The 12,028-nt window shown below is 34.0% G+C and overlaps 1 pseudogene; it reads left to right on the top strand.

Annotated features, from left to right (window-relative positions):
• The first annotated feature begins 7,557 nt into the window (after nucleotides 1–7,557).
• The window catches only part of LOC106457314, a 27,508-nt pseudogene continuing 23,037 nt past the window's right edge, over nucleotides 7,558–12,028 (top strand).

The raw sequence follows: 12,028 nt of genomic DNA, 5'->3' as shown, positions 1-12,028 counted from the left end.
TTCCTGTTTCTCCGATGTAGAATTTTGGGCAGTTATTGCATGTTATTTTGTAAATGGCGTTGGTATTGTGTGATTCTAAATAATTTTTGTTTAGTCATGATTTTAATTTAGGGCCGGGTTTTTGTGAGAATTTGACAGGAATATTGTGTTTAATGGCTAGTTTTGTCCAAGTGTGGATAATTCTTGAGCTGGTTTCAGGAACAAAAGGTAAACTGCAGTGTAATGTAGTGTTTTGGGGTTTGTTAGTATCAATTTTGTTCGTGACTTGCGTTTTGTTGTGGGAAATGTTGGAGAGTTTTTCAACAATAGCTGGTGGGAATTTATTGGTGTGAATAAAGGAATGCTTTATGTGGTTAATTTCTTCACTTATGTAGTCCGTTGAACAGTCTTGTGGCTGTGTTTATGAGGTTTTTAAGTGTATTGATTTTTTGTGTGATGTCATGAGCGAAATTCCAGGGGATGTAGAGGCCAGTGTGTGTGTTCTTGCGGTGAATTTTGGTTTTTAAACTGTGTGTCCGATCTAATAATTTTGAAGATAAGAAAAGATAACTGTTTATTGTTTTCGTGTTCTATTGTAAATTTGAAGTTGGGATGGTGGAATTTATGTGTTTAAAGAAAGTTAGTGTGTGTTCTGTAGAAGTGAAACCAGCAAAAGTGTCATCGACATATCTGTACCAGTATAGCGGGGGATGAAACGCAGAATATATGGCTTGTGTTTCGATCTGGGTCATGAATATATTGGCAAGAACGGGCGAAACAGGATTGCCCATACTTAAACCATCTATTTGAAGGAAATGTTCGTTGTTGAAAATGTTCGTTTGCTGTTATGTTCAACTTATATTAAAGTTTTTCTTCATTACCCATTCAAGCCGTCTCCAACCATTATTAGTCTCAAAGTGGGTTCCTCGTCATCAAATTCCCTCAGTAAGTCACCACTGTTTGTTGCCCATAGTTTCCCCTGTAATAGTCACTTTTCATAGATTCTGATGACAGATGTCTTTCAAGAGCTTCTGTTAGATTGGCATTCACTGTCATGTCGTATAATAACTCTGATATGATTGCGTCTCCCGATTCATTGGGCTCAAATAATCTAATCATATACCACATGCTTATCTATTTTGCAAATGTCAAATAAAATAATTTTCCCACAAACTTCTTAGCGTAGGGATACTAATATAGTTGTTCGTCAGTGTATGGATATAAAGCGTGTGTGTGTGTGTGTAAAGATAACACAACGTTGTGATAATTTAAAGTTTAATTGGAAATTAATCCAAAATTGGGAAATATTGTTATTTTATGCTCTCTTTTCTTCATTATTCATTTAATTTTATAGTTCTGTTCTAGGCTATTCACTCTTATAATGGAAACAAGATATGTTTGGTTAAATACATTGTCTTTTGTAAGCTATAATTTTGCTTCTTTAATCATATAGATGTTTTATTTTGTTATGCTGTTTCAAACAAGAGTGACACTAGTTTAATACTACATATCCTTCAACTTACCGAAATAATGTTTGGTATGTAATATTGAAGGTATGGTGCGAGTTATGTGTTATAAGTACTTTTGAAAATAATATGAATTTTTAACATTTTATTCATAAGCTTATCCGTATTAAACTTAGCTTATCACGTAATAAAATAAAAGGGGAGCCACCGCTTAGTGGATACATACAATCAAAGGTCTCGACATCCAATCGTTCTAGATTTGCATGCTGTAACAGATAAAGCGTTCTTCACAGGTATTGATAACATTAGCGAACATATACACTTCCTAGGTGTCTGTTAGGGAGCGACATCTATATTACAACAAGCAAAAGCAATGTTGATGAACTACGTGTCATGATTTAAGTTACAACGTCTTGTAGTAGAAATAGTTACAATAGTGTTAAATAGAATATGTTAGATCCTCATCAGATATCACATAAGAATCATATAGAACAGGTTATGTTTCTAATTATCACTTGAGAAACTGATAGAGCATGTTAAATCCTTTCAGGATACCAGATGATAGTTCCATTTATCATGTGAGAAACTGATGGAGCATGTTAAATCCTCCAAGGATACTAGTAATAGTTCTATTTATCACGTGAGAAACTGATAGAGCATATTAAATCGTCTCAGGATATCAGATGATAGTTTCTAATTACCACGTGAGAAACTGATAGAACATGTTAAATCCTCTCAGGATATCAGATGTGAGTTCTAGTTATCACGTGAGAAACTGATAGAGCATGTTAAATCCTCTCAGGATATTAGATGTGAGTTCTAGTTATCACGTGAGAAACTGATAGAGCATGTTAAATCCTCTCAGGATATCAGATGTGAGTTCTAGTTATCACGTGAGAAACTGATACAGCATGTTAAATCCTCCAAGGATACTAGTAATAGTTCTATTTATCACGTGAGAAACTGATAGAGCATATTAAATCCTCTCGGGATATCAGATGATAGTTTCTAATTACCACGTGAGAAACTGATAGAGCATGTTAAATTCTCTCAGGATACCAGATGTGAGTTCTAGTTATCACGTGAGAAACTGATAGAGCATATTAAATCCTCTCAGGATATCAGATGATAGTTTCTAATTACCACGTGAGAAACTGATAGAGCATGTTAAATCCTCTCAGGATATTAGATGTGAGTTCTAGTTATCACGTGAGAAACTGATAGAGCATGTCTAATCCTCTCAGGATATCAGATGTGAGTTCTAGTTATCACGTGAGAAACTGATACAGCATGTTAAATCCTCCAAGGATACTAGATGAGAGTTCTAGTCCCCCTTCGACCAAGTGTGAGTGAGTTTCACTCAAAACGTGATTGGACACTATCTTTTTAGCGCTTAAGGATCCAAGGATATTTTCATACCAACAATTTAAGTGAAACCAATAAAACTGCCTTACATAGCATGATATAAATAACACAAAGCTTAACGATGAAACCACACAAACAAGTATCACTGAAGACCCCCTTTTGCAACTTACAACACACTCTCAACAGATGGACCCCTTCCGATGGGTTACTTGATTATTATATATATAAATGTCGTACTGAGATCAACAAACTTAACTTCAAAGCACGCAACTCTAAGGACAACATCACCCATGAAGAACGCAAAGCTTTGCAAAATATTTTTTCTCGAGATGATATTATTATCAAACCATCAGATGAAGGAGGAACTGTGGTTGTATGGCGTAAGGATCTTTACCTTGTCATTTGAGTGACTTACTATCGTACAAACCGCTTCGAGACGACCCACTACCGAAATATCATAAAAGCATCACCAACACTGTCAACGAATTAATTGATGCTGAGGAACTACCCACGTCTGCTAGAAATTTAATATTGCCAATTTCTGACTCTAGAACCGGTGTTTTCTATTTAGTGCCTAAAATTTATAAACCTAACAACCATGGTTGATCCATTGTGTTTACCTGTAATAAACACAACAACCTTGGTTGATCCATTGTTTCTACCTGTAATAAACCCAATAACCCTGTAGACCCATTGTGTCTGCCTGTAATAAACCCAACAACCTTGTGGGCCCACTGTGTCTACCTGTAATAAATCCAACAACCCTGTGGGCCCATTGTCTCTACCTGTAATAAACTCAACAACCCTATGAGCCCATTGTATCTACCTGTAATAAACTCAACAACCCTGTGAGCCCATTGTATCTACCTGTAATAAACTCAACAACCCTGTGAGCCCATTGTATCTACCTGTAATAAACTCAACAACCCTGTGAGCCCATTGTATCTACCTGTAATAAACCCAACAACCCTGGTAGACTCATTGTGTCTACCTCAAATAAACCCAACAACCCTGATAGACCCATAGTGTCTACCTGTAATGCACCAAATGAACTTATCTCCAGTTATCTAGATTCCGTAATGGCTCTTCTCGTACACTCACTCCCCACTTGTATTTAGGACACTTATCATGCCCTTAGATTCTTCAACACAGTTACTTTTAACCCCAAACCGGACTCAGTCTTTTTATTTACTAAGAACATCAAATCATCATGCACCGTAATACCGCAACAAGACAATTTTTTGACAAACGTCCTGAACTTCACACATACACACACACACAGACACTAATACTTTGGTCCTTTTAGAAGAACTAGTTTTAGAATGCAGTGGGTTCTGTTTTAACAATGAATTCTAAGAGCAGGTTAGCGGCATAGCTATGGTAACTAAAATGGGTCCCAATTTTGCAAACTTTTTTGTTGGATATATCAAAGAACACATGTTTACACAGTATGATGGTCCTTTACCCCTACTTTACAACAGATATATCTATGACATTGATGGGATCTTCAATGACACCTTACCCGAGCTAGAAACGTTTGGTCCTTTACCCGTACTTTACAAAAGATATATCTATGACATTGATGGGATCTTCAATGACACCTTACCCGAGCTAGAAACGTTTGGTCCTTTACCCCTACTTTACAACAGATATATCTATGACATTGATGGGATCTTCAATGACACCTTACCCGAGCTAAAAACGTTTATTCATTACATAAGTAACGTCCATCCTTCACTGTCTTACACGGAAAACATTTCTGATTCATCACTGCCATTCTTGAATATTCTTCTCTCTATATCTTCTGATAAGATAACAACCAGTATTCATTATAAACCTACAGACACCCACAACTATTTGCACTTTAATTCTAACCACCCCACATACATATGAAAGAGAACATACCAAAATCCCAGTTCATTAGACTACGGAAACTGTGTAGTGATCCTGATGATTTCAATGTCCGCTCAACAGAATGGGAATACATTTTTCCATGATCGTGACTACCGCAAAAATATCCTGAAAAAAGCCCGCAACTCTGTTGTAAATCAAGACCACAACTCCTCTTCATCTGTCATGGAAACAGACTCTAAATTCTCCTGTACCAGGCTGCCCCTTATCCACACATATAACAAACAAGTTAAAGACATTATTCTAAATAATGTTATAGGAATCTCACACCACTAAACATATTTTTCCAAGACACCCCATAATTTCCTACCGTCACGACACCAGTATTAGAAACTCAACAAACACCCACCTCAACACACACAAATTTTATTGTTGGTAGCTATCCTTGTAATAGAAAACGCTGTAACACGTGGGATTACATTGATTTAAGAACATACGCGCAGGGTCCTAAATCGAGTTTTTACTTTAAAGGTCAATATCACTGCACATCTAAATGCGTCATATATTCTGTTGTTTGCTCATGTTGTGGAAAATTATACAGAGGAGAAACCAGAAGATTATTAACATTATAACCTTTGTCGACCATTCCTATAAATACTATTACCAAATTCCCAGTTCAATATTTTATTTTGTTAAAACTATGATGCACATATATATATATATTCATATATGTATGTGTGTGTGTGTGTACACGTATATATATGTGTATTTGTATATGCATTTGCATATATATTTGTGGGTGACTCTATGTATGTATATATGTATGTATGTATGCTTCTATGTGTGTATATATATACACACACACACACACACAACTTTCAATTGTTTCAAGCGTTTGTTAACATTGTTATACACGTTTATTTCTTGCATTGTCACGCAACCTTCGATTTAGAATATTTTCGTTTATGGTGATACCTGAAGAAGGGCATTTCCCGAAACGTTGTATCCACAATAGTATATATGTATATTTGTAGTTAACTCCTTGTTGTCTTCGGTGCTTTGACCTATAAAATACTTTTTTCTTCCTAATATTATTGTTAGTTTATATACTGAAAGTATAAAATGAAAGGTATAGACAACAAAACTGGAAAAATATTTGTTGATTTCTTAATTTAGTCTCCGTTGATTAAAGAGGTTTGTTTTTATACTTAAAACGTTGGTGATATAAGAGAAAATAGCTTAATTCAGAAACGATTTAAGTTTAACATTGAAACGATATTTTTAATTTCATGATACATTTTATACACTTGGCTCTAGGCTAGGTGATCCCAACACTCATTACACTTATAAGGTTTCACGGCACCCCTTTCACGGCTCCCTTGCACCCCGTCATTAAAATCGTAATGGGCAGACAGTAATAGAACTATTCTATCTGAATAAATGCATTTTGGCATTTACAAACCATCCTATTTCGAAAAATCAAGAGAAATCAAGCGTAACATGATGTGACACACACTGGCTTTTATATAGATAACTGTTGTAACTTGCGGAAAGCTGACGCGGAATTCCGTGAATAACAAAGGAGAAACTCGAATCCATTTAATCTCCGCCTATGATCAATTAAAAATTTCATTTGTATTTGCTAGGCTGTACCGTTGTGTTTTAAGAGAAATAAACTGCTTACTTTTTTACAATACTCTGTCATATAGACTATCATTAACTATAAAAAAAAGCTTATTCCCTTTGTCATTCTATCGAGAATGCTTTAACTCTCCTTTTTTTGGTAACACTCGACAACATACATCGTCACTTAGTAACAAAACTATCACCTGATTGTTCATAGGTCAATGAATGTTTATCACCTGATTGTTCATAGGAATGAATGTTAAATGTTCGATATTCTTTTTGATTTGTTAAAAAGGTTTGTTTTTAATTCTTTATTTTTTGATAACTTCTGTGATATAACAGCAAACTAGTTTATTCAGAAGTTTTACGACATTGAGTTTTGTAGCGAAAAGCAAAATAAAATTTACCAAGTAGTGTTTCAGCTAAGCCTTACGTTACATTTATGTATTAGTCATAATGCTTAAATTAGCCTTCAAATGGGCCTATTATTACTAATGTTATAGAGTCGGTGTTTAAATAAGTGGTGAATAAATGTTAATTAATAAATATTATTTTGGTATTTTAACACATATATTACCTACTTGGCCTTAAAACATAAAGAAAAATATACGTTTATTACTACCAAATATCTTTTATCCTTTGTACAGTTGAAAGAGTTGAAAATGTGTGTCGGAATATCCGCACTGTGTTTTCTACTTCTTGAAAAGACTCAAGAGTGCTATTTAAGTATCTTTCAGAGTGCACATGTACTTTTGTTCACGATAACATTTTATTTTTCTGCGTAGTTTTACTAAAAATGTGGTGATTAAAGAATTACTTCGAGACTGATGAAATTTATTTTAGTTAAATTTTATAATTTTCGTTAATCATTCAACAATGGTTTCCCGTTATTTTTGACGGGCTTTTACACTATTTCATTAAAAAAAATATATTACGTTAAATGTAACTAACTATAGCTTATGTGTATGTGCAATTAATCTAATGATTCAAGAGGAAACTATTTGTAGATACCCTCTTATAAACAGTACACGTATCTCGCTATAAATGAATAATATACTTGAACTATGTCCTCGGCTGTTGGTTATGTTATATCTGATAATCATAATTACGCAATATTGCTTGACGCCATCATTTCCATTGTAAAATGTTTCTATTAAAGACAGCGAGGTCAGTGTTAGACGGCACATTTTGATCACTGTTATAACGTGCTTTTGCTAAGGACAGTGAGGTCAGTGTTGGATTGCACATTTTAATAACTATCGTAATGTGCTTCTGCTAAGGACAGTGAGGTCAGTGTTGGATTGCACATTTTAATAACTATCGTAATATGCTTCTGCTAAGGACAGTGAGGTCAGTGTTGAACCACACACACATTTTGATAAACTTTTCTCAAACTATGGATAGACGTTGATTCCTATGTCCATAAACATTCAAATGAGATATATCGGGGAAATTAACAAATCTTAAAAATCTTGCTTATCACCTCATAATGAATGGTAATAGAAAATATGCCCGGCGAACCTTTGGGATGGGGGGTTCTCTTTTGTAAATATAGCTTTCACTGCTTTTGATTAGGATGCCTGGCTAGACTTACATTATTTTCATTGCTGTTTATTGCTCTTTAAGTCATCTTTCATATCTCCTACCTTCTAACCTACGATGACCAATTATCATAAACTAAAATTACCATGACATTAAAAAAGTGTACAGTAATGTATTAAAACCGCGTCAAGCTTATTTACAACTCCATATCTTTCGACGGTATTCTACCCCGCTATCGGTAGAAGCTAGAAGCTTCTCCTTATGATAGCAGGGTAGAATACCGCCGAAATGTATAGTTGTTCAAGTTTGGTGTTTTTTGATATGCATAATAATTACCGTCTTTTACCATACGTATGATGTATCATTTAATATATTTTGGATCTGTAAAGTTTAACCTCTACACATAGTTAAGCAGTGAGGAATAAATACTCCAAATAAGTATTTAAAAAAAAACCCTCTTCGTGGCCTTATGATTCTTATCTTTAAAAGTTGCCTATTTTTTACCAATGGAAGAGTGCCTAACTTAGTGATATCAACCTTTCTATATACGATAACGTTGACTTTTACTTGATGTACTTAACGATTGAATATAACTACATGTTATCACCATCCCACCCTAAGACTGCTAAAAACACAGACATACCTTCCCGAAAGCTGTTTTGCTCGCAAGGGAGCGCTAAAAATCCCTCTATGGATGAAAGTTAAGCATTCAAAGTGTGTCCAGTCGAAATTTCTATCTAATTAACGTAAGGACCTTCGAAAGAAGCGGCTCTAACAAACCGATTTGCCGAGAGCGAAGACAAAAAAAAAAAAATCGGTTGTTCTTTTTTTTTTTTACTGATTTACAAATATTGACCGCCAGGCGGCTTCTATTAGTAGCATAAGTTAAGGGTTTTTCGTTTGTTTTGTTTTATCTAGATGTTGCTGACAATAATGACATGGCTGTATTGGCTGGCCTTTCTGCTTCTTCACTGTAAGCTTATCGGTGGGTATTTACTTTTATTCTCATCCACATCTCTATTATTTTCAATATTTATTGAATTATTTTGCAGTTTTCAAGTGTAAATTTTAAAATTAATATGTTTTACAAGTACTCGATACAATTAGGAGAACTTAATACATAAATTTATGATAATAATTTAACTTTTTTTTTATTCTCCATCAAACAATAACCTTTGGTATCCAAAAGATAAAACAAACTAACTTATGAAGCTAAATTCTTGTTAAAATCATAATATAACCGTTTTTCTAGCTCATCTTTAGTTTGTTACTTTAACAAATCATAATGAATATTTAACTTGATTAAATCTGTAACGTCCTATGACCAAGTGGTACAGTTCTAGTAAAAACCTCAATCTTTAATCTTCATAATGTCCTATGACTCACTGGTACAGTTCTAGTAAACCTTACTGTCTTTACTCTTGATAATTTCCCATGACCCACAGTCCTAGTAAGCTTCCTTGTTGTTAATCTTGATAATGTCCTATGACCTACCAGTACAGTTCTAGTAAACCCTACTGTCTTTACTCTTGATAATTTCCCATGACCTACAGTCGTAGTAAGCTTCCCTGTTGTTAATCTTGATAATGTCCTATGACCTACCAGTACAGTTCTAGTAACCCCCGTTTTTAATCTTGATAATATTCTATGAACCACCATACTAGTAAACCCCATGTCTTTAATTTTGATAATGTCCTATGATCCACCCACCCCATCTTTATTCAAAATTAATACTTTATTGAAACATGTTGTTATTAAGCCCCCTGTTTTTATTAATGAAAATTTTCAGCCCATTTTCGATTTATTTAAATTAATATTTTGTCGAAGCCTCTGTCTCGAATGTCCTAGGGTGGGTCAACGGTAAATTTACGATTTTACAATGCTAAAATCTGAGGCTCGATTCCTCGCGTTGGATGCAGCAAATAGCCCAATGTGGCTTTGCTGTAAAACTGCCAACTGTCCTGAACCTAGATTAATGAGCCCTACTGTTTTTCATTCTAACTTAACATCCCTTTTAAGCCCTTGCCCTTAATCCAGATTAAAGTGATATTGAAATTCCTGTCTTTAGCCTGAATTAATACCCTTTTGAAACCTCTGTATTAATTGTAGATTATTTTACTTTAATATATATATATATATTAATGTTCTTTTAAATCTTTCTTCCTTAGCCTAGATTAATATGCTTTTTAAAGCCTCCTGTATTGCTCTCTTGAAACTCCAGATCTATAATTCAAATTAATGTTTTTAAAGCCCCTGTCTTTAATATATATTAATGTCCATCTGAAATCCCTGTCTATTATCTACTGTAATGACCTTATGGCATTCCCTCTTTCTAATCTATATGAATTCCCCTTTAACTCCTTCCTGTATTTAAGCTAGATTAATATCTTAAATAACCCCTTGTCTTAAGTCCTGTATTGCAACTCCCTGTCTTTATTTTATATTAATTTATCTTAAGTCTCTAATAACGCTGTATTTAAACTTATTTCAATCTTGACTAAGTGTTTGTTGAAATTCCCTGTTTTTATCTTCGATTACTACTGTTGTTCTTAAAATCCCTTTCTTTAATCTAAATTAATGTCTTTCTGAAATCTCACTTTTTTAATTTAGATTAGAGTCCTTTTGAATGTCCCTTTTGAGTATTTTCCAAACACCTTTTTTTTAAACGGGATTAGCATCAATCATATGGATATATTTGTCTTTAATCCAGTATAGTATCCTTTTAAAGCCCTCCATATTTAATGTTGACACCCTCCTTTTAAGAAAATACAACTATCTCTTATCTAGAGTAACGTCCTTTTGAAGTCCCCCCCTGTCATTAATGTAGAGTAACGCCCTTTCAACCCCCCCTTCCGTCTTTAATCTAGAGTAATGTCCTATTGACAGGGAGCACTGTCCACTGTTTTCCAGCCAGCTGTGTCTATCAGTTCAACAGTAGCCAGGGCAAGGTGGGGAACTTTTCCTCCCCGGATTTTCCAGGAAAATATCCTGATGGTGTCGAATGCACTTACCGTTTTATTGGTACTCAGTCCGAGACTCTGAGGATCTCATTCTCTATATTTGAACTGGAGCCACCTTTCAACGATGGGTAAGTTAATTTCATTCCCAATTTCACATGTTCAAACATTCTGTAGAAATCGGTTAGTGACCACAACAGAGTTAATTTAATCACATGATCCTGGTTAAAATTATTCTTCCGTGAAAATTCTGACGATGCTCAATAACCAATGAAATCGGTTTTTAGAAAACTCAGAAGATGTTCAGTCACCAATGAAATTCATTCTTAAAAACATGGAATCAAGCGTATAATTCTTCTCGTCATAAATCCAGATATTTCTATTGATAAATAATTGCTTATTAAAAATATAAAAAAGCGTTTTTTGTTTCGTTTAGAAATTCTTGTTTTAGTGATCAAGGTGGAACAGAAGTTCGAAAAAATCAATAAACGAAAAGTTCGTGTAACTGTAGTGACGTTCTGATTCAACGTTTCAGACTGTCAAAACGCTGTAAAATTCAACGGCAGGAGATGTATTCTAAACAACGCTATCTTAATATTTAGTGCCTCTGTTTAGACTAAATCTTGTGACATTCAATTTTATATCTAGACCCCGAGTTTCGTAACAATTGGTTTTGGTAAAGCAAGTTAATATTTAATCCCATAATTACTTTTTTATCTTTTAAAATAGTAAAGCCTAAAAGTTCAAGTCCTTTACTTGTTAAGTATGTAATTTATAACTGAGGACCTATTCTCACTAGTTACATATTCAATTAAAGTCATCAGTTGGTTAGATTTTATGCTTCTTGCTATGTAAGGTACGCCACTGAAAGTTATTATCTGTGATCTTTGTGAACCCGAAAGATAACTTTTGTTGAAACAATTCATGGTTTTAATTGTTTATAAGAAATAATAGAAGGCTTTAATGTGGTTTTTGCCGATCACACTAGATACATATTTCATAAGAAACATATAAAGGTATTTAAAAAAATAAAGATGTAACTTATATAAAAACTTTACTTCTACTGGAGTTATGCAAGGATTTCTAATATTTTTACCAATCGAATGTGTTTAAGAGTTGTATTTATTTTTTATAACCGTTTAAATTGATTTAAACTGTTTGAAACGGAAAAAAAAATGTTGTAACATGGTATCGATAGTTTTACTCAGCTTAGTATTTGTTAACATGTTATCAGCCCCCCAG

Source organism: Limulus polyphemus, unplaced genomic scaffold (genome assembly GCF_000517525.1).
Source record: "Limulus polyphemus unplaced genomic scaffold, Limulus_polyphemus-2.1.2 Scaffold316, whole genome shotgun sequence".
In the NCBI taxonomy this organism is placed as follows: domain Eukaryota; kingdom Metazoa; phylum Arthropoda; class Merostomata; order Xiphosura; family Limulidae; genus Limulus; species Limulus polyphemus.
The sequence above is the reverse complement of the archived record's forward strand: the minus strand, read 5'-3'. Positions and strand labels throughout refer to the sequence as shown.